Raw genomic sequence first — 25,039 nt, 5'->3', positions numbered from 1 at the left:
GGTGTTCAGTTTTGTTCTGTCTTCATCCATAGGTGTTTTGCCTTCAATAATATGATCCATTGTTCACATTTCGGTAGGGAAGAGAAAAAGAAGAGTTGCCATTTTCTTCTGAGGGTACAGCCCAGAGGTTGTACAAGTCTTATCTTTTCATATCTATTGGTCCACCTAGCTACACGAAAGGCTCAGAAAATGGATTTGTCTTAGGTGGTCATGTGCCCGCATAAAAATTGTGAGGTTTAGAGGAATCCTTTCACCATAAAAAGAAGGAAAGAATGAATTCTGAGGTATATACAGAAGTATCTACCAGACTAGTGAGACAAAAAGCACGTGAGCCTAAGATGAAGGGAGTTCTAGTAATGGGTTGCATGACAATGAAATGTACTTAACACTACTGAACCATATATTTAAGAATGATTAAGATAGTAAATGTTAAGGGTCTTTGTATTTTACCACAATTAAAAATGAAGGAAAAGGGCTGGAGTTGTGGCTCAGTGGTAGAGTGCTCGCCTAGCATGCGTGAGGCACTGGGTTAGATTCTCAGCGCCACTTGTAAATAAATAAAACAAAGATCCATTGACAACTAAAAAACTATTTTTAAAAGATAGATAAATAAAAACTAAGAAAAAAAAAAAAAAAGTCCAGCACCTTAGCTTGAAAGTTGAGACATGAGTTCTAGTGCCATCTACACTATAATTAACTCTGTGACCTTGGGTGATTTTAATTCTGCTGAAGCAAAGTTTACTCATTATCTATATCATGAAACTATTATAGCTTATCTTTTTATGTATAATTCATTTAACTCTATCTTGGATATCTTAAATGAAAGTGAAATTTATTGGAAAAATGATTAGGACACTGGATGATCAGGAGGGGCAAGGCAGCTTAGGTGAATTGGGGAGGTACCAGATCTGAGCTTGTCTGCACTACCATTGTGGGGAGTTCATTCTCACCTTCTTACTGCTTACATTCAACCCTGAAAGTCATGGATGAGTGTCCCCACCTAGATCTGGGTTGTCTTAGGGAAAGAAGAGGAATGATCCGGTCCCTTTGGTTTCATGATTGAAAACAAGGATCCCTATCTCGGAGAGTGCCTGCCTCTCATGCTGGTGGCCCGGGTTCGAGTCCCCAGCCCTCTGGGATTGTGGAAACAACAAACAACCGAAAACAAGGATCCCCCTTTGCCAATGAAGGAAAGGCTCATGTATTTTTTTAATTTGTTCTTTATAGATATACATGATAGTAGAGTGTATCTTGACATATCATACATATGTGGAATCTAACTTCCCATTCTTGTTTGGTACATGATGTGGAGTTACACTGGTCATGCATTTATATATGAACATAGGAAAGTTGAGTCCCATTCATTCCACTGTCTTTCCTATTCCCATCCTCCCTCCCTTCCCTTCATTCCCCTTTGTCTAACCCAATGAACTTCTATTCTTTCCTCCCCTACCCCCATATTGTGTATTAGCATCCACATATCAAAGAGAACATTTGGCCTTTGGTTTTTTGGAATTGGCTTGTTTCACTTAGAATGAGAGTCTCCAGTTCCATCCGTAATTTCATTCTTCTTTGTGACTAACATTCCATTGTGTATCTATGCCACATTTTCTTTATCCATCCATCTGTTGAAGGCACCTAGGTTGAGTCCACAGCTTAGCTATTAAAGGCACACATCTTTACGAAGACTTTTACAACTACCTCCTTACTTGACTCTCCACCTTCAGACTTCTGGGCTTCAGTTCATCCTTTCTAATGTGCTGGACTGATCTTTGTAAATACAAGTTGGTACCTGCTTTTCGAACCCTTCCATAGCCCATAGCTCCACAGCTATTACATGATGGAAGGACCAACACAAGTCTTCAGGAGCTAGATCCTGCCACTCCTGACAATCCCACATCAGTCTGTACACATAAGCATGCAGTGCAAAGGATCACAATCTCCTTCATTCTCTATACTCTTTTGCACCAATGAATCACTGAACATCCTTTCCCACGCTGCCTCAGGCCTCCTCTTCTTCCCTTATCTTCCTGGTAAAATCTACTCACTAATCACAAATCTACTTTGATATCAACTCAAGCATCATCTATTCTGCAATTTTTTTTTCTGGTGCAAGACCCATCCAAACTGGAGCCCATAAAATCTAATAAAGATCTATTATTTCATCTCATTGTGTTGCAATTTTTTATTTCCAGGTTTTCTATATCCACTGGACTATGAGATCATTAGCATAAAGAGCATCTTGTCCTTGTCTACATTCAACCTACAAAAGAAAAATGAAAACTTAGGAAAATCTTCACTTTCTAAAAGCCTTGGGACAGGAATGGCTCACATCACTTTTACTTGCATTCCGTTGGTTAAAACTTGATCACAAGGTCACACCCAAGCACAAGAAAGTTTGGGAAATGTAGCATAATGGTGTGCCCAGGGAGAAAACAACTAAGACTTGGTAAACAGCCTCTAATGAGAACTTAATGCAGGTACAAAAAATATTTAGTGCTTAGTGCCACTGGTTTACCCTCCTTGTGGGTCAAGGCAAACTGTATTATCTGATGGCTACACTGTGCTTGCTTATCAAAATAATCCTCATCAAAATAATGTCCCAGAATCCTTATCAAAATAATGTCTCAGGGAGTCACTACTGGAAATCATTGGTTTCTAAGCAGAAATCTAATCACTGTTCCTTGTGAAATCCTTATTTAAACATTAGGATCTTACTAGGATACCTTCATTGTTACTTGTCTCTTGACCTTTTATTGTTGAAGTGACCACTTGCACCACCAGCCCCCTCAGGCCATCCAGATCTTCTCAGAGATGGTACAGTGTGACCCAGAGTCAGAAGATTTGAGTTCTGTGGTTCTCTGCCTCGTCTGTCTTGCTAGAGGTTCAAAAAGTAATTGATGAAAGCTAAAACCCTGAGCTGCATACAAAGGCCCATCTTCAGCTCAAAACCAGTCAGAAGTTCCAAAGGGGCTTGCCTTTAGTGTAGTATAATTAAAGAAGCAACTACGGAGTTAGCATTTTTAAATCAAACCAGAGAAACTGACCATTACTGCTGCTTACAAAACAATATATCTTGGAACTGCAATCACCATACAAGTTAAATTGAAGAAAATTCCAAATGAAGAATAAAATTACTGTATCATGTGGCTTTGTTTTAACTTTCTGAGTATTTCTTTTAGCATGGTAACTTGAAAAACGGAGCAAAAGTCATATTAGATGCCACAGTTACATGGATACATTGATTTAATATGTGAATTAACTTTAGAGTATTACCATTCTTAATCTTGGAAAGATTCCAGCTCCACTGATTGGGATTTTATAACTTATTTGAAAGTCTGCATCATTTCTGATTGTTTAAAGGGACTTTTTTGAAATAGAATTTGACCAGTATCAAAGTTTTCAACTGACTGCCGTCCTCAGTCAATATCAAAGGTCAGGTGTTTAGATCTGAAAGTGTAGGTCTATAACTTAAATTCCTGACATAAAATAAAAAGCCGTTTATTCTCTGCAGCATTAAAGAAGAAAGTCATTACTCAGTAGAGACAGAAGAGTCTAGGTTGTGAACAATATTTTCAATAAATACCCAGATAAATGCTCCAGATGGCTTCATCCCAGTCTTCCACCCTTCCACATTTTTCCTTTGTCACCTATGTCAGGCTCTTTGTATATACTAAGTGCATATTTATCCCTCTGAGGGCTGATTCTTTTTAATAAGTATAAAGGGGTATTTTTCTGACATGGGATCCAGGTGGCAACTGGTAGAAACAACACCTACTCTCAAGCCGCCACCAGTATCAGGTGGCATTCATTGATATTCATGGGAACTGTCATTTTGTGACTAGTTGAGAAGGGAAGATTTGGTTGAGGGCGGAATCCATGAAACTTGGAGAGGAGTGGAGGGCTTCAGGAGAGGTGACGAACACCTGGCCCTCACCCAGCGCCTGGGGCTGGGTTGGGGTCTGTCTGGTGCAGTGTCTAAGGACTCTGTGACTCCTTTCAAGAGAGACTTTGTGAAGCTCTGTGTAGAAGCAAGGTTTTTGTTTGTTTGTTTGTTTTTGTTTTTCAGCGTCTAGATGACAAAGTGTGGCACGGAGTGGGGCAGGAGCAACTCTCCCTTTCTTTGCACAGTTTATCATTACTTGGAAGATTTGGTAGCTTGAGATCATCGAAAGCAAGCTTTAAGCTCCGCTGGCAATGGCAAGAGCAAAATTTGAGAGTGGCTTTCTAAGAGAGAGCCCCCTGTGCAGAGCGTGTAAGAGAAGAACAGGGGCCAGCTGTTCTCCAGAGCACACAGCCTAGTTTGTCAGCATATACTGGCGTATCAGTGTAAAATATGTAAAAACTTGTACACCACAACACCATGATAGCGCATCAGACCAGAAGTCAGCTGTAAAGAACTGGTACACCAGTACCTGGCAGTCAAAGTCAAATCTTTGGCAGACTCCTAGAAATAGAGATTTTGAAAGAGAACAATAGTCTAGTCTGGACTGACAGGGACAAGAACAAGGATTTTGGATTCCTGAAGATTCATTTGCATGTACAAACCACTGAGGACCTGGTTATACTGGTATTACACATGGATCAAGTCATAAGCTTAAAGGAAATACAGGTTTACCTTGGGGATGTTTGCTACTGTCCTGAGGATGAGGGAAAGGATTATTATTATTTTTTTTAATAAACAGAAAAAAATGTTAAATCATTTGGAGCAAAAGTGCTTTGAACTAAGACATTACTACTAATAGAATTTTCTTTAAATAACTATAGGATGTGAGCTAGCAGGATGTTCACGAAGAACCATGTTGGAAACCAAGAATATATTCTTTTTTAATACGGAGGAATTTCGTCAACCAATTCTGGTAAGCAGAACGGATATTTTGCAGAGTTCCATAATCAAAACAAAAACACTATAGGACCGAGAAAAATGCACTCTTTCTCTAGCAGTTTCCCTTGTGAGTTGAGGGGTATGCAGTAGTTTTTAGTATTTGTAAGAGATTTAGAAATAACAGCAAAAAATGAAGCTCTTTCCTTAAAATGTTCTTGGTATGGTTTCTCAATAATGGTTTTGTTTTTCAAAGTACAGAATGTAGCAACAATTTGAACCCATCTATGTTTGTCTTCAGGCGTTGATTTTGCTAATATCGTCACCAGGGCTCTGAATGTCCACTGTCACTCTGTCCCCTGGGGTTTTTCACTCAGACTTCTACAGCTTATTTTTCTCTGAGGTCAAAAGAGGCTTCCATTTGTATACTTGATTCAACTGGATACCATGATATAGAATATGCTCATGGAATATTGTTAATAGCTGAGAACTTTGGGTGTCAATTGTACCAACAAAAATAGAAAAGGAGATTTTGGTAGAAGTCCTATTACTAGACATTTACCTGTAGATTCTCATTTGGATTCTGTCCCCAGTTTAGCTAATGCAATGCTGAGTCTTAGAGAATCTCCCTGAACCTCAGTTTTCTGATAAAGAAATTGATCTCAATAGTGTTTTGTAAGGTACTAATCATGTAAAACACAAATTATATAAGATGCTCCTTTTCAAAAGAAGCCTGCAATAAAAGTGGTTTGGAAACTATGACCTATAAAGACTTGTTTTTTGGGTCCAAGTAACCATTATCACAAGTCAATCAACTTACATATTTAATCATGTATTCCTTTTTTCAGGCTAACACCTATTAAAATCTACATAAAAGACTTAAGAATGAGCGTATTAAATGATCTCTATGACAGTTTTCAGCTATGAAAATTCTTTACTAGTATTTTAGGTCTTATGAAAAATTATCAATAACAAAATCATGAAATAAAGTGTAAATAATTCAAGATTTCAACAAAGTAAATAAAAATTTGAAATCACACTGAACACATGCTAATAAAAATTTCACTATAATCGCAGTGGCTTGGGAGACTGAGACAGGAGGATCCCGAGTGCAAAGCCAACCTCGGCAAAAGTGAGGTGCTAAGCAATTCAGTGAGACCCTGTCTCTAAATAAAATACAAAATAGGACTGGAGATGTGGCTCAGGGTGGAGGGTCAAGTGCCCCTGAGTTCAACCCCTGGCATCAAAAAGAAAAAAAAAAAAATTGACTGGGGATGTAGCTCAGTGGTAGAGTGCTTGCCTAGCATGCATGAGACCGAGTTAGATCCCTAGCACTACAAAATAAATAAATAAATTACTTCAAAATTTAAAAATTTAGCCTTTATTACTACAGAGAAAAAAATAAGGAAATGTAAATAAAACATTTTTAAATTTCTAAATCAGAAAAATCCTGTTAGGATGATGATATTAGGACTTTATCTTATTTTTTCTACATCTTTATTGGTGCATTATAGTTGTATATAATGATGGGATTTGTTGTGACATATTTGTACCTGCACATACTCTAACAACATAATTTGGTCCTTAAGACCCTCGCCTTTCGAAATAACTTTTTGCCATTATATTGTTTTACAACTTAAAAATAATGTTTGTATAGAAATGAAACTTTTCCTGGAAAGCAGTGTGGAGATTCCTTAGAAAACTTGGAATGGACCTACCATTTGACCCAGCTATCCCACTCCTTGGCCTATACCCAAAGGACTTAAAATCAGCATACTACAGAGATATAGCCACATCAATGTTCATAGCGGCTCAATTCACAATAGCCAGATTGTGGAACCAACCTAGATGCCCTTCAATTGATGAATGGATAAAGAAACTGTGGTATATATATACAATGGAATATTACTCAGCCATAAAGAATGATAAAATTATGGCATTTGCAGGCAAATGGATGAAATTGGAGAATATCATGCTAAGTGAGATAAGCCAATCTCAATAATCCAAAAGAGGAATGATCTCACTGATAAACGGATGATGACACTTAATGGGGGGTGGGAAGGGGGCAAGAAAGGAGGAAGGAGGGACTGTATGGAGGGAAAAGAGGTGGGAGGGGTGGGGGGAAGGAAAAAAATAACAGAATGAATCAAACATCATTACTCTATGTAAATATATGAATATGCAAATGGTATGCTGTTACTGCATGTACAAACTGAAACAACATGTATCCCATTTGTTTACAATAAAAATAAATTAAAAAAAAAATGAAACTTTATGTATCTGGCAAATAATATCATTCTATCAAAGTATGTCATGCCACTTTTTAGGTCAGTCTCTGACTATCATTTAAACTTTTGGCTAATTTTTGAGTGGGGAGTGGCTAACATATAAGCAAGGAAGCATTTTGAACTTTCAGTGACTAGCATGAGTGTGGGATGAGGAAGTCATTACACACACGTGCATGGGCTTGTGTGTGTCTCCTGCCCTTGTCCCAACTTCCTCAGGATGTTTGGTCAAACCATTCAACCCCTGTGTGGCTCTGACCATTGAACTAGAAAAGAACACTGATCTTATCACCATGACGCATATTCCCACTCCGTCCTGTCTGCCATGACCACACTGAATTGCACACACATGTGGATGTACACAATCCACAATCTTACTGGTTCCCCTTTGCTTAGCAAACTTTAGAGAGAGAGAGAGGTTCTAGGCCAGGCCTTCAAATATAATCTCTTGAAAATGGAATTAAAAAATTAGTATCAGTTTAATTTCTCCTTTAAATGATGTCTAAGTTATTTCTTTGACTAAAATTTTAGCTGTTTAATGGTTTGTCTTTTGGAAGAGACTTGATCTCTGTGATTAAAAAAATAATAATAATAAAAGTGAAAACTACTGCCCCATCGAACCAAATAGAGGTATTCCTCTCTGAAGGAGTCATTCCTTAGTGATCCAAATAAAATCCATGTTAAAGTAGCAACTGAATTATTTATATTAGGATGATATAAAGCAAAAGCTTTAAAAAAAATCCTATTGTGAGACCGTAGTGTCCCAGAAAAGAAATCCCTCTTCTAGGTTTCTTTCATTCTGAGCACAAATTGCACGGAAAAAGACCCGAAAGGAGAACAGCGACTGCTGGAGACTGCGAAGGGTATGTGTGGAGAGGGGTGGAGATTGGGTTTGATGGGTGCGCGCTGTGCGCATGTGTGGAAGTATTACACTGAATCCTGCTCACATTACAATTAATACAGGTTAATAAAAGTTGAAGAATAAATATTCAAAAAAGAGAAAGTGCTTTCTTAGTCTTTTCTATGAAGACAGTTCAAGCAGCACCCTCACCACTGAACAAACCTCGGCCTGAGAAGATTCCTCTTCCCCTGCACCTTAAGAGCTTTGCCTTCTTCCAGAGGTGAGGTGCCAGGTGGGCAGTCTGTCCACCATTTTCATTTCAGAAAAACGCAGCGCTGTCTACCTTCAACCAGCAAGCTCCAGAGAGTTCCAGGATTCTGTCAAACCCTTTTTCAGATTCCAGGATGTTGACTAGAGGATATTGATTTCCTTATATTTCCGAGATTAGTGGAATTACCTGCATCTTGAAAGGGACTTGAGTTAAAATAACAAGAAGAAAGCAAGGGAAGTGAGCTGGGCTTGGGGCTCAGAGGTGGAGCGCTTGCTTAGCACGCGTGAGGCACTGGGCTCCATCCTCAGCACCACATAAAAATAAATGAATAAAATAAAGGTATCGTGTATATCTACAAGTAAAAATATATTTAAAAAAAATAAAGGAAGGAAAGGAGGGAGAAAGGAAGGGTGGAAGGAAAGACAGAAGGAAGGAAAAAGACAATCCTGGGCTGCATGGTTGGTAGAAGGTATTTGAGAAAAGTGACTGTTTTTTTGTTGTTTGTTTTGTTTTGTTGTTGTTTGTCAACAATAATGAGATATAATCTACATAAATTAAAATGCACCCACTTTAAGTGGAATGATTTTCATGAATACTGACGAAGTTATCATGCCCCACTTTAGTGCCTACTGCCCTAGGCAGCCACAGATCTGCTTTCTGTCACCGTAGATTGATTTTGCCAGTAGAATTATATATAAATGAATTAAACAGCATACGCTCCTTTGTGCCTGGCTTCTTTCATTCAGTATAGTGTTTTTAAATTCATCCACATTGTATCCATAGTCCATTCCTTTCTATTGCTGAGTAGTATTCCCTAATACAGTTGTGCAGCTTGTTTACCCAACCAACAGTCAATGGCAGCATAAGTTGCTTACAGTTTGGAGCTATTATGAATGAAGCTGCTATGAACATTTACATAAAAGTTGAGATTTCACCTTACTCCAATTAGAATGTCTTTTATCAAGAACACAAACAATAATAGATGTTGGTGTGGGGGTGGGGAAAAAGGCACACTCATACATTGCTGGTGGAGTTGCAAATTGGTGCAGCCACTCTAGAAAGCAGTATGGAGAATTCTAAGAAAACTTGGAATGGAACCACCTTTTGACCCAATTATCCCACTCCTTGGTTTATACCCAAAGGACCTAAAATCAGCAAACTACAGTAACACAGCCACATCAATGTTTATAGCAGCTCAGTTCACAATAGCTAGATTGTGGATCCAAACTGGATGCCCTTCAACAGATGAATGGATAAAGAAACTGTAGTATATATATACACAATGAAATATTATTCAGTCATTAAGAAGAATAAAATTATGGCATTTGAAGGTAAATGGATGGAATTGGAGACTATCATGCTAAGTGAAATAAGCCAAGCCCAAAAAACCAAAGGCCAAATGTTTTCCCTGTTAAGTGGAGGATGATATATAATGGGGGTGGGGGTGGGGAATGAGAGAATAATGGGGGAACTTTAGAATATGTAGAAGAAAATGAGAGGGAGGGAGGTATGAAAAATGGTGGAATGAGACAGACATCATCACCCTATGTACATGTATGATTACACGAATGGTATGAATCTGCATTGTGTACAACCATAGAAACGAAATTGTGTACCCCATTTGTATACAATGAGTCAAAATGCAGTCTGTAAAAAATTAAAAGCTAAATAAAAATAATTTTAAAAAAGTTTTTGTGTGGACATGTGATTTTATTTCTCTTGGGTGAATGTCTCTGAGGGAAAATGACTGGATCATAGGATCCTGGCCTTTAAAAAGCCAGTGAATTTTCTGTAGATCATTGTTTTCTTTCTGTTTTTATTATCTACGGGGGAGTTTTAGTCCCTGCCGTAGATATCTACCTTCAAAGAACATGAACAGAATGTGCCTGAAGAAAGAAGGAAGGAAGCAGGACTCTAGTTTATCCTATCAGTGTCTTCCATTTAGGTTGTTCCAGAGCAGTCTCCCCAGAAGGCCCCAGGACTCCCCAGAGAGGCTGCTGACCTCAGCTTCTCCTTCAACAGGATGGTCATCCTGCTTCCTTTTGAGTTTTATATTACCTTAGCACCCAAGTTTTGGTTCAGAGATCAGAAGGATTTCTTCTGAATTTACAGTCTTCTCAGAATCCAAAAAACACTTTTTGTCTTCTAAAGAAAGATGCCGCAGCAAAATGCAGTCTGTAAAAATAAAACAAAATTTTTAATAAAAAAAAAAAATATATATATATATATAAATAGTTGAAGATCTGGTATTGCGATACCCCCTGCTTTACTCTTCCTGCTAAGGATTGCTTTAGCTATTCTGGCTTTCTTATTCTTCCAGATGAATTTCATGATTGCTTGCTCTATTTCTGTAAGGTACATCATTGGAATTTTAATTGGAATTGCATTGAATCTGTATAGCACTTTTGGTAGTATGGCCATTTTGACAATATTAATTCTGCCTATCCAAGAACAAGGGAGATCTTTCCATCTTCTAAGATTTTCTTTAATTTCTTTCTTTAGTGTTCTGTAGTTTTTGTTGTAGAGGTCTTTCACCTCTTTTGTTAGATGGATTCCCAACATTTGACCCAGCTATCCCACTCCTTGGCCTATACCCAAAGGACTTAAAATCAGCATACTACAGAGATACAGCCACATCAATGTTTATAGCTGCTCAATTCACAATAGGCAGATTGTGGAACCAACCTAGATGCCCTTTGATTGATGAATGGATAAAGAAACTGTGATATATATATATATATATATATATATTGCAATATATATATATATATATACTTTTATATATACACACACACACACACACACAATGGAATATTACTCAGACATAAAGAAGAATAAAATTATGGCATTTTCAGGCAAATGGATGAAGTTGAAGAATATCAAGCTAAGTGAGATAAGCCAATCCAAAAAAACCAAAGGACAAATGATCTCGCTGATAAGCAGATGATGATACATAATGGGGGGGGTGGGTGGGAGGGAGGCAAGAATGGAGGAAGGAGGGACTTTATAGAGGGAAAAGAGGGGTGGGAGGGGTGGGGGGAAGGAAAAATAACAGAATGAATCAAACATCATTACCCTAGGTAAATGTATGATTACACAAATGGTATGCCTTTACTTCATGTACAACCAGAGAAACAAGTTGTACTGCATTTGTTTACAATTTAAATAAATAAAGAAAGAAATAAAAGAAAAAGAAAGAAAGACAGATGACCTAGCTGAGCATGGTGGTGTACACCTGTAATCCCAATGACTTGGGAGCCTAAGGCAGGAGGATGGCAAGTTCAAAACCAGCCTCAGCAACTTAATGAGGTCCTAAGCAAATGAGCCACATTCTGTCTCAAAATAAAAAATAAAAAGGGCTGGGAATGTGGCTCAGTGGTTAAGCACCCCTGGGTTCAATTTCTAGTACCAAAAAAAAAGAAAGATGCTCTATTTTTTGTAGACATTGTCTTAATCTCCAAAAGAGTTTAAGTAAAATCATGTCCAGCCTTTTTGATGGTTTTAGTGTGGAAAATGGAATTTATATATTACACCAATGTAAGTCAATCAAAACATTAGAAATAAAAGCACAAAATCCCAATCCTTATATATAGACTTTTAAATTAATGAAGAGTAGGTGAATAAAAACTCTATATAGCTATACATGTAGTGTTTTGTGTATAGATTTCAAATACCCATTTTAACTCTGGATCTCTGACTTCTGTTATGATATAAAGTAATTAATCAATGATAAGATACTAAGATTTGATATTTTTGCTTTAATTGATTCAAATGTTCCCGATATTTCCAGGTTTTAATGGTGGTGGTTGGGTACGTGAGAAGTCTGGTGGAGATACAATGACTTTTACCCCTATTTGGAAAATCTCAACTCATGTGAATGAGGAACATTGACTTTTCTTTTGGTACTGGGAAATGAACCCAAGGGCACTCTACTACAAGCTACATCCCCTTTACTTTTTATTTTGAAACAAGGTCTTGCTAAATTGCCCAGACTGACCTGGAACTTGCTATCCTCCTGCCTCAGCCTCCTGAGTTGCTGAGATTATAGGCATATAACAATAGACCCAGCAGAAATATTGAACGGTTATTCTCATTTGACATTTGTTTTTTAGCAAAAGTAAATATGAATTTTTAGAAGAGTTCCAAGAACACATGTCCACAAATGACCATGAAAATGTCCCAAATATTGATTTGGGTGTTAAAAATAAATTTTGGCAAGTTCGTGAAATAGCAAACATAGAATTAGTGAATAACGAGTGTCAACTGCCAATGGTATCACACAAAATGTAACCTTTCTTTTTTTTTTTATTGTAAACAAATGGGATACATGTTGTTTCTCTGTTTGTGCACAGTGTAAAGGCATACCATTTGTGGAATCATAAATTTATAGGGTAATGTTGTTTGATTCATTGTTTTCTTTTTCCCCTTCCCCCCATCCCTCCCACCCCTCTTTTCCCTCTATACAGTCCTTCCTTCCTTCATTCTTGCCGCCCTCCCTAACCCTAACTCTAACCCTAACACTAACCCCTCCCTCCCCCCATTATGTGTCCTCATCATCCACTTATTAGCGATATCATTCGTCCTTTGGTTTTTTGAGATTGGCTTATCTCACTTAGCATGATATTCTCCAATTTCATCCATTTGCCTGCAAATGCCATAATTTTATCATTCTTTATGGCTCAATAATATTCCATTGTATATATATACCAGAGTTTCTTTATCCATTCATCAATTGAAGGGCATCTAGGTTGGTTCCACAATCTGGCTATTGTGAATTGAGCAGCTATGAACATTGATGTGGCTGTATCTCTGTTGTATGCTGATTTTAAGTCCTTTGGGTATAGGCCAAGGAGTGGGATAGCTGGGTCAAATGGAGGGTCCATTCCAAGTTTTCTAAGGAATCTCCACACTGCTTTCCACAGTGGCTGCACTAATTTGCAACCCCACCAGCAATGTATGAGTGTACCTTTCTCCCCACATCCTCGCCAACACCTGTTGTTGCTTGTATTCTTGATAACTGCCATTCTAATTGGGGTGAGATGGAATCTTAGGGTGGGTTTGATTTGCATTTCTCTTATTACTAGAGATGTTGAACATTTTTCCATATGTTTGTTGATTGCTTATAGATCTTCTTCTGTGAAGTGTCTAATCATTTCCTTAGCCCATTTGTTGATTGGATTCTTTCTTTGTATTCTTTGTGTAGAGTTTTTGAGTTCTTTATAGATTCTGGAGATTAGTGCTCTATCTGAAGTATGATTGGCAAAGATTTTCTCCCACTCTGTAGGCTCTTTCTTCACATTGCTGATAGTTTCCTTTGCTGAGAGAAAGCTTTTTAGTTTGAATCTATCCCAGTGGTTGATTCTTGCTTTTATTTCTTGTGCTATGGGAGTCCTGTTGAGGAAGTCTGGTCCTAAGCTGACATGTTGAAGATCTGGACCTACTTTTTCTTCTATAATCTGCAGGGTCTCTGGTTTGATTCCGAGGTCCTTAATCCATTTTGAGTTTAGTTTTGTGCATGGTGAGAGATATGGGTTTAGTTTCATTCTGTTGCATATGGATTTTCAATTCTCCCAGCACCATTTGTTGAAGAGGCTATCTTTTCTCCATTGCATATTTTTGGCCCCTTTGTCTAGTAAGAGAAAATTGTACTTATTTGGGTTTGTGTCCATGTCCTCTATTCTGTACCATTGATCTACCTTTCTATTTTGGTACCAACACCATGCCGATTTTGTTACTATTGCTTTGTAGTAGAGCTGAAGATCTGGTATTGCCATACCTTCTGCTTCACTCTTCCTGCTAAGGATTGCTTTAGCTATTCTGGGTTTCTTATTCTTCCAGGTGAATTTCATAATTGCTTGCTCTATTTCTGTAAGGTATGTCATTGGGATTTTAATTGGAATTGCATTGAATCTGTATAGCACTTTTGGTAGTATGGCCATTTTCACAATATTAATTCTTCCTATCCAAGAACATGGGAGATCTTTCCATCTTCTAAGGTTTTCTTTAATTTCTTTCTTTAGTGTTCTGTAGTTCTCGTTGTAGAGGTCTTTCACCTCTTTTGTAGATTGATTCCCCAATATTTTATTTTTTTCCAGGCTATTGTGAATGGGCTAGTTTTCCTAATTATTCTTTCCAAAGATTCATCACTTATGTATAAAAATGCATTAGATTTATGTGCATTGATCTTATATCCCGCTACTTTACTGAATTCACTTATGAGTTCTAAAAGTTTTCTGGTGGAATTTCCTGGTTCCTCTAAGTATATAATCATATCATCAGCAAATAGGGATAGTTTGAGTTCTTCTTTTCCAATTCGTATCCCTTTAATTTCTTTGGTCTGTCTAATTGCTCTGGCTAGAGTCTCAAGGACGATATTGAATAGAAGTGTTGAAAGAGGGCATCCCTGCCTTGTTCCCGTTTTTAGGGGGAATGCTTTCAGTTTTTCACCATTTAGAATGATATTAGCCATGGGCTTAGCATAGATGGCCTTTACAATGTTAAGGAATGTTCCCACTATCCCTATTTTTTCTAGTGTTTTGAGCATAAAGGGGTGCTGTATTTTATCAAATGCTTTTTCTGCATCTATTGAAATAATCATGTGATTCTTGACTTTAGGTCTATTGATATGGTGAATTACATTTATTGATTTCCTGATGTTGAACCAACCTTGCATCCCTGGGATGAAACTCACTTGATCATGGTGCACTATCTTTTTAATATGTTTTTGTATGCAATTTGCTAAAATTTTGTTGAGAATTTTTGCATCGATGTTCATTAAGGATATTGGTCTGAAATTTTCTTTCCTCGATGTGTCTCTGTCTGGTTTAGGTATCAGCGTGATATTGGCTTCATAGAATGAGTTTGGGAGGGTTCCCTCCTCTTCTGTTTTATGGAATACTTTGAGAAGTATTGGAATGAGCTCTTCTTTAAAGGTTTTGTAGAATTCGGCTGAGAACCCATCTGGTCCCGGACTTTTCTTTGTTGGTAGGCTTTTGATGACCTCTTCTATTTCATTACTTGAAATTGGTCTATTTAAATTGTGTATGTCCTCCTCATTCAGTTTAGGCAATTCGTATGTCTCTAGAAACCTGTTGATGTCTTCAAAATTTTCTATTTTGTTGGAGTATAGATTTTCAAAATAGCTTCTAATTATGTTTTGTATTTCACTCGTGTCTGTTGTGATATTTCCTTGTTCATTCTGAATTTTAGTGATTTGGGTTTTCTCTCATCTTCTCTTTGTTAGTGTGGCTAAAGCTTTATCAATTTTGTTTATTTTTTCAAAGAACCAACTATTTATTTTGTCAATTTTTTGTATTGTTTCTTTTGTTTCAATTTCGTTGATTTCAGCTCTGAGTTTAACTATTTCCTGTCTTCTACTGCTTTTGGTGTTGGTCTGTTCTTCTTTTTCTAGGGCTTTGAGCTGTAGTGTTAGGTCGTTTATTTGTTGAGTTTTACTTCTTTTATTAAATGCGCTCCATGAAATAAATTTTCCTCTAAGTACTGCTTTCATAGTGTCCCAGAGATTTTGATATGATGTTTCTTGGTTCTCATTTACCTCTAAGAATTTTTAATTTCCTTCCTAATATCTTCTGTTATCCATTCATCATATAATAGCATATTGTTTAATCTCCAGGTGTTGGAGTAGTTTCTGTGTTTTACTCTTTCATTTATTTCTAACTTCAATCCATTATGATCTGATAGAATACAAGGTAGTGTCTCTATGTTCTTGTATTTGCTAACATTACCTTTGTGGCATAATATATGGTCTATTTTAGAGAAGGATCCATGTGCTGCTGAGAAGAAAGTGTATTCGCTCTTGGTTGGATAGTATACTCTATAAATGTCTGTTAAGTCTAAATTATTGATTGTGTTGTTGAGATATATGGTTTCTTTGTTCAATTTTTGTTTAGAAGATCTGTCCAGTGGTGAGAGCGGCATGTAAAATCACCTAGTATTATTGTGTTATGGTCTATTTGGTTTCTGAAATTGAGAAGGATTTGTTTGACATACATGGATGAGCCACTGTTTGGGGCATAGATGTTTATGATTGTTATGTCTTGCTGATTTATGCTTCCCTTAAGCAGTATGAAATGACCTTCTTTATCCCTTCTGACTAGTTTTGGCTTGAAGTCCAAATTATCTGAAATGAGGATGGATACTCCAGCTTTTTTGCTGAGTCCATGTGCATGGTATGTTTTTCCCCATCTTTTCACCTTTAGTCTATGGGTATCTTTTTCTATGAGGTGAGTCTCTTGCAGGAAACATATTGTTGGATCTTTCTTTTTAATCCAATCTGCCAGTCTTTCTTTTGATTGATGAATTCAGGCCATTAACATTCAGGGTTATTATTGAGATATGATTTGGTTTCCCGGTCATTTGGTTCATTTTTTTATTTTATTTATTTATTTATTTATTTATTTATTTATTTATTTATTTGACACGACTTGGTTCCCCCTTTCTTTGACAATTCTTTTAGAATAATTCCTCCCTTTGCTGATTTGCTTCTTTGTTTTTCATCTCTTCCTCATGGAATATTTTGCTGAGAATGTTCTGTAATGCTGGCTTTCTTTTTGTAAATTCTTTTAGCTTTTGTTTATCATGGAAGGATTTTATTTCATCGTCAAATTTGAAGGTAAGTTTTGCTGGGTATAAGATTCTTGGTTGGCATCCATTTTCTTTCAGGGCTTGAAAAATGCTGTTCCAGGCCCCTCTAGCTTTTAGGGTCTGGATTGAAAAATCTGCTGATATCTGTATTGGTTTCCCCCTGAATGTAATTTGGTTCTTTTCTCTCACAGCCTTTAAAATTCTGTCTTTATTTTGTATGTTAGGTATTTTCATTATAATGTGCCTTGGTGTGGGTCTGTTGTCATTTTGTGTATTTGGAGTCCTATAAGCCTCTTGAACTTGATTTTCCATTTCATTCTTCAGATTTGGGAAATTTTCTGATATTATTTCATTGAATAGATTGTTCCTTCCTTTGGTTTGTTTCTCTAACCCTCCTCAATCCCAATAATTCTTAAATTTGGTCTTTTCATGATATCCCATAGTTCTTGTAGATTCTGTTCATGATTTCTTACCATCTTCTCTGTTTGTTCAACTTTGTTTTCAAGGTTAAATATTTTGTCTTCAATGTCTGATGTTCTGTCTTCCAGGTGTTCTATCCTACTGGATATGCTTTCTATGGAGTTCTTAATTTGGTTTATTGTTTCCTTCATTTCAAGGATTTCTGTTTGTTTGTTTTTTTCAACATCTCTAACTCTTTATTGAAATGATCTTTCGCTTCCTGTATTTGCTCTTTTAACTGTCGATTGGTGCGATCATTCAATGCCTGCATTTGCTCTTTCATCTCATTGTTTGCTTCCCTGATCATTTTAATTATGTACATTCTGAACTCCTTTTCTGTCATTTCTTCTGCCATGCTGTCATTGGGTTTTATTGATGTAACATCTAGATTTGTTTGGGGCATTTTCTTCCCTTGTTTTCTCATATTGTTCAGGTATCAGTGGACCGGTGAGATATTGAAGATTTCCTCTATTGATTTATAATGTCCCTGAAGATTTCTAGTATATCCCCTCTTAGCCTTAAGTAGGCTGAAGTCTTGGAGGAAGTTGATAGTGCGGTGCTCCACAAGGAAGCTGCCTCTCTAGGGGTGGTGGCCTTCAGGTGGGGTATATTCCCTGCTAGTGGGCAGAGGTGCCTCCACTTGTTGACCAATGGTCATCCAAAGGGTAACTAGGCTGCGGGCTGAGGCAAGGCCTGTTTGGGCCTGTGTCTCTGGTTATACCGTCCTTGTGGGAAAACCTCACTGGGCAGGGAAGACTCACCCGGTGGGGAGGTCTCACTGGTCAGTTCCCCTCCTAGAGGTCCCCCTCAATCTACAACTACTGTCTGGGCTGGACTGCCGTCCTCTGCAACGTTCCCAGGGGCCCAGACCTACCTCCAGGGCCTGGGAGCCTCACCCTTCGCAGACGAGTCTCCTTAGGCTGCCTCTCCTCAGAGAATTTGCTCGCAGTCCTGGAACCTTCGCTCCACCCCTAAGCATGTCTCTCTGCAGCTCTTCCACCAAGAAGCCTCCTTGGTCCAGGGACCCTGCTCTGCACCTAATCGCCTGGCTATGTGGCCCCTCCTCTGAGCAGCCACCTGGAGCCCTGTACCGTCCCTCCGAGACCCAGCGACATGCCGCACGCCTCTTCCCCAGGACAGCTGCCCAGTGTTCCAGTGCTGTCACTAGGAGTCCAAACAACTCACTGCGCGCCTCTTCCTCCTGCCAACCACCTGTAGCCCTGGGCAGTCACTGAGTCCAAGTGACCTGCCCCGTTCCTCCTTCTCCTCTGGGCAGCCCCCCAGGTATTCAGGAGTGGTTTCTCTGAGTCACTGTGAGTCCAAGTGACCCGCTGCATGCCTCCTCCGGGCAGCTGCCCAGAGCTCTGGTGCGGCCGCTTGAGACCAAACAACTCACCACTCGCCTCCTCCTCTGAGCAGCTGCCTGTGGCTCTGGTGCAGCCACTCCAAGTCCAAGCAACCCACTGCTCTCCTCCTCCTCCGGGCAGGCCCGGGTGTTCAGGGGTAGTCGCTCTGAGTCCAAACAGCTCTCCTCGCCGCTCCTCCTCTGGGCTGGCGCCCGGAGCCCCAGTGGTTGCTCCGAGTCCAAGCACTGTGCTAAGCGGCCTCCTCTACGATGCTCCGAGTTGTCCGAGTTCACTGCTCCAGCGGGGGTAGGGGTGTCTCGCCGGGCAGCTCTACTTCACAAAGTTCCCTGGTTCCAGGACTACTGCCCCATCCGGGACCCCTCCCCAACAGGAGAGACTCACCCAGCTGCTTTGAGTTGGTCCCAAGTCTCTCAATATCTCCTCTTTTGAATCCTGAGTCTTGGAGCAACATGAAACGCAGCTATCCTCTAGCCCACCATCTTGAAAACCAAAATGTAACCTTTCTGTGACTGGTTTTATTCATTCAGCATTACACATCTATGATTCATCTGGCTTGTTTCGTCTATTAAATTTTATTCCTTTTTATTGCTCAGTACTAGTCTATTATATGGATTTACTATAGTTAATATGGAAAATATCTAGATTGTTTGAAGATTTTGACAACTGTGAATGGAGCTGCTGTAAATATTTGTGTACAGATTTTTATGTGGACCTAAGTTTTCATTTCCCTCGGGTATTCAGTAATGGAGTGTGAGATCATGAAGCAAATACATCTTTAGATTTCTAAGAAACTGGTAACCAGTTGTCCACTGTCTTCCTTTGGATTTCCTCTATTAATGTAGCACAGTTCCTGTTGCTGCTCCATGTCCTTTCCAGAATTTGATATTTTCAGTTTAATTTTTATTTACTATCCCAATGGGTGTGTAGTGATATCTTATGGTGGTTTTCATTGGTATTTACCTAATGGATAATGATGATAAACATCCTTTCAACCTCTTTCTATGATCTTTGTGGAAATGTCTATACATATCTTCTGCTTCTCTTTTTTTTAAATTTGATGGGTTGTTTTCTTCTTGAGTTTCAAGAGTTTATAAAGTCTACAAATTTTTTGTTGAATATGGGATTTGCAAATATTTTCACTTAGTCTGTAGCTTGACTTTTCTAAACAGTATCATTTGCAAAGCAAAAATTTCTTATTTTTATTGTGTTCAATTTATTATTTTTCTTATTTTTTATGGATGGTGATTTGTGCTCCATATTTAAGAATGTATTGTCAAACTCAAGACAATATGCATTTTCTCCTCTTTTCTAAAAGTTTTATAATTTTATATTTAGATCTATGTTCCATTTTGGATTAACTTGGAGAAGGTGTGTGGTATAAGCTGATGTTATTTTGGTTTTTTGTTTTGTTCTTTTTTTGGTTTTTGGTTCTTTAGCCTATGGATACCCAGTTACTCTAATATCATTTGTTGGAAAGATTGTACTTTTTACTGAATTGCTTTTGCACCTTTGTTGAAAATCAGTTGGGCACATTTATGTGACTCTTTCTACCTTCTCCATGCTATTTCCTTGATCCAGCTGGTCATCCTTTTATCAATACAGTATTGCCTTGATTATTTTTATAAGTGTGAATGATGGATAGTATGATTCCTCCAACTTTATGCTTTTATGTTTTCAGAATCGTTCTAGCTATTCTTGTTCCTTGGCATTTCTGCATGTTTTAGAATCATTGTATAAATATCATACAAAAAATTTCCATAGGGTGTTTTTTGTTGCAGTCAATCTACAGATCAAGTGAAACAACTGATAGTTTCATCAGGCTCAGTTTTCCTATCCAAAAGTATATTTAATAATGACCTTTTTTCTTTCTTTAGTGTTTTATAATTTTTAGTATATAGATCCTGTATGCATTTTGATAAACACCAAAGTATTTAATTTTTTGACGGTACCATAAATAGCATTAGTTTTTAAATTATAGTTTCCAATTTTACTTTTCCTATTTATAGAAACATGATTGATTTTGTCTGTTGACCTTGATTCTCATGACTTTGCCAAGTGCACTTATTCTATCTAGAATTTTTTTGGTATATTCCTTGGAATTTTCTATAATAAAAAATCATTACTCAGCCATAAAGAATAATAATATTATAGCATTTGCAGGCAAATGGATGAAATTGGAGAATATCATGCTAAGTGAGATAAGCCAATCTCAAAAAACCAAAGGAAGAATGATCTCGCTGATAAACGGATGATGACACATAATGGGGGTGGGAGGGGGCAAGAATGGAGGAAGGAGGGACTGTATAGAGGGAAGAGGGTGAGAGGGGTCGGGGAAGGAAGAAATAACAATGAATCAAACAACATTACCCTATGTAAATGTATGATTACACAAATGGTATGCGTTACTCCATGTACAAACAGAGAAACAACATGTATCCCATTTGTTTACAATAAAAAATAAATTTTAAAAAAAATCCTCAAAATAGGAACAGTTTAATATTTTACCTTCCAAACAATATGCCTTTAATTGCTTTTCTTGATCTACTTTTAAAAATTAGAATGGTAAGAGTGGATACCTTTGCCTTTTTCCTGATCTTAAGTGGACAGCATTCAGTCTTTCAACATTAAGTACTAGCTGAGTCATGGTTTGTTTATTTGTTTGTTTGTTTGTTTTTTTATTGTAGAAGCTCTTTACCTTGTTGACGTTATCTTCTATTTCCAGTTTGCTGAGAGTAGAATTTTTTTTTCATATGCTTTTCTGTATTGCTATGATTATGTGGAATTAGAAATCTTCTTTTGATTGTTAATAGAGTGGGTTACAATGATCGATTCTAAATATTGAACCAATGTTGCATTCTTTGGATGAACCCCGCTTGTTGGTGGTGTGTATTCCTTTTTACATATTGCTGGATTCAGTTTGCTCCTTTTTTGAAGATTTTTATGTCTATTTTGTTCAGAAATCCAGGTTCATAGTTTTCTTTTAATGTCTTTTGGTTTTGTATGAAGATAACACTAATCTCAAAAAAAAACTGAAAAAGTATTCTCTTCTCTGCTATTTTGTGCAAGTTAATGTGTACATTTCATATTGTTTTTTCTTTAAATAATTAGTAGAACTGACCTGTGAAATCACCTGATCCTGGAGATTTTTTGTCATTGTTGTTCCAGGGTTTGAACCCAGGGACGCTTAGCCATGTGCCACATTCCCAGCCCATTTTGTTTTATTTTTTATTTTGGGACAGGGTCTTGCTAAGTCTCAGGGACTCACTGAGTTGCTGAGGCTGACTTTGAGCTTGCAATCCTCCTGTCTCAGCCTCCCAAGCCACAGGGATCACAGGTATGTGCTGCCGTGTCTGCCTGAGCCTGGAGAATTTTTCTTAGATTTTTTAAAAACTCTCAGTTAAATTTTTAAAATAATTATAAGGTTATGTAGGTTACCCATTTTGTTTGGGGTGAGTTTGACAGTGTGTGGATTTTGGGGAACTTGTCCACTTCTTCTTGGTGAATTTGTGTGTAGAGAGTTGATTATGATATTCCTTATTATTCTTTTATATCTGTAGTGATTATCTCCTCTTTCTTTCCTCAAATGTATAATTTGGGTCTTTTTTTACTTTGTCTCTTTTTCTGCATTTTTTATTGTTACATTATAATTGTACATAATCATGGTATAACTTCATAATTTAGTCAATATAATTCCCCCTTTCCCTTCCCTTTTCCTCCCCCCCCCACCCCCCATCCCTTTTCAACTCTACTGGTCTCCCTTCTCTTTTCATGAGATCCCCACCCCCATCTTTTTTTTTTTTTTTCCTTTTTTCTCTTTTGTATGGAAGAAAGCATACAACATTTGACTTTCTGAGTTCAGCTTATTTATTTAACACCATGTCCTCAAGATCCATTGATTTTCCTACAAATAACGTAATTTCCTTCTTTATGTCTTGAATAAAATTCATTGTGTATTGCACTACATTTTCTTTATCCATTCATCCATTGATGGACACTGTTATGATTTGGATGTGAGGTGTCCCCCAAAAGCTCATCTGTGAGACAGTGCAAGGTTTAGAGGAGAAATGATTGGGTTATGAGAGCCTTTACCCAATCAGTGAATTTGTTACCTGCTGGGATTAATTGAGTGGTAATTGAAGGCAGGTGGGGGTAATTGAAGGCTGGAGGAGGTGGGCGTAGGGGTGTGGCTTTAGGATGTATACTTGTATTTAGCAAGTGGAGATCCATCTCTCTCTCTCTCTGCTTTCTGATCATCATGTGAGCTGCTTCCCTCCACCACACTCTTATATCATCATGTCCTGCCTCACCTTGAGCCCCAAGAATGGAGACTGCTGTCTATGAACAGAGACCTCTGAAACTGTGAGTCCCCAAATAAATTTTTCCTCTTCTACAATTGTTCTATTCGGATTGTTTAGTCATTCCAGTTAAAAAGCTAACTAAAACAGACACCTAGGTTGTTTCCACAGTTTGGCTATTGTGCATTGTGCTGCTATGAACATGGGGATACAGGCATCACTGTAGTAAGATGACTTTAATTCTCTAGGATAAGTACTGAGGAGTGGTATAACTGAGTCCTATGGTGGTTCTGTGCCTAGTCTTTTGATTTCCATAGTGGTTGCCCTAATTTACAATAGCATCATCAACAGTATAAATTCCTTATCCCCCAACATCCTCTTCAGCCTGTCTTTGCCATTCTTGCTACAGGTTTCTCAGTTTTATTGATAGTTTTAAAGAATCAGCTTTTGGTTTTATTTTTCCTATTGTTTTATCTCTTTGATTTTTGCCCATTATTTTCTTTCTTCTATTCAATTGGGTTCATCTTGCTCTTCTTTTTTCTAGTTTCTGAGTATGGTAACCTAAGTTATTCCTTTGAGATCTTCCATCCTTTCTCATATAAGAATTTAATACTATAAATTTCCTCTAAGCACTATTTTAGCTGAAGTGTATTTGAATTTTAAAATATATTCTGTGGTCCATTGAGATTTTCTCATTTACCCATGGCTTATTTATCAGTTCTTTTAAAATTTTTGTTCAGAGATTTTCCTATTACCTTTCTGTTACTGGTTTTTAGTTTTAATTCCATTATGTCCCAAGATATACTTGGCATAATTTCCATTCTCTTAAATTTAGCCTTCCTTAACTTTTTTGACTTATAAACCTAATCAGTAATCTCTACTCCAGTGAAACAAGTGTTCTAAAGAAAATTAACTTGTTCTGTATATTTATCTTCAATTCAAAAGGATGAAAGAAAAATCATAAATGTTGGAGGCCTGTTGCTTGGGAACTCATGCAATAACAAACTTTGATATACGCCCCACTCATTTAGTTCACTTTTGCCCTCTTCACTTTAGATAGTAGAAAGAAGAATTTCATGGTTTAAGAAAACAACCGAGAAATAGTCTCAGGAATGAAGTTTAGGGCAGGTGTCCTGAAGAGAGGATTTTCCTCTGTATTTTGGCAGCATTTTCCCCATTACACACTCTACTCACAATTTTCTACCAGTTTTAAGATGTACTGGTATGTTCTTCACACTTTCCCCAGGTCTGTGGAGTTGAAGAGAATGAAAGATAGAATAATACGTGTGGGTGGGACACTGATCTAGAAAGCAGTAAATTCTAGTTGGCTTTCTTTTATAAGGAAAAAAAATGTCTCCAATATGCCATATTTTCTCTTTCATTAGAATCTTGCTCAGGTGTTGGGGCCTCCTCCAGATCTTTAGTCCTTAAGTTTCAGTAGGAATGAATCTCCTGGCATTTTGTTGCTATAAGAATCACCCAATCAATAAATGGGCTAAGGAGACACTTCACAGAGGAAGATTTACAAGCAATCAACAGATATATGGAAAAATGTTCCACATCTCTAGTAATAAGAGAAATGCAAATCAAAACTACACTAAATTTCATCTCACCCCAATTAGAATGACTATTATCAAAAACACAAGTAACAATAGGTGTTGGTGAGGATGAGGGGAAAAAGGTACACTCATACATTGCTGGTGGGGTTGCAAATTACTGCAGCCACTCTGGAAAGCAGTGTGGAGATTCCTCAGAAAACTTGGAATGGACCCTCCATTTGACCCAGCTATCCCACTCCTTGGCCTATACCCAAGGGACTTAAAATCAGCACACTACAGAGATACAGCCACATCAATGTTTATAGCTACTCAGTTCACAATAGCCAGATTGTGGAACCAACCTAGATGCCCTTCAATAGATGAATGGATAAAGAAACTGTGGTATATATACACAATGGAGTATTATTCAGTCATTAAGAAGAATAAAATTATGGCATTTGAAGGTAAATGGATGGAGTTGGGGAATATCATGCTAAGTGAAATAAGCCAATCCCAAAAAACCAAAGGATGAATCTTTTCCCTGAGAAGTGGATGAT

This window comes from Sciurus vulgaris (genome assembly GCF_902686455.1).
Source record: "Sciurus vulgaris genome assembly, chromosome: 16".
NCBI lineage: Eukaryota > Metazoa > Chordata > Mammalia > Rodentia > Sciuridae > Sciurus > Sciurus vulgaris.
This window is presented reverse-complemented; position numbering follows the sequence as displayed.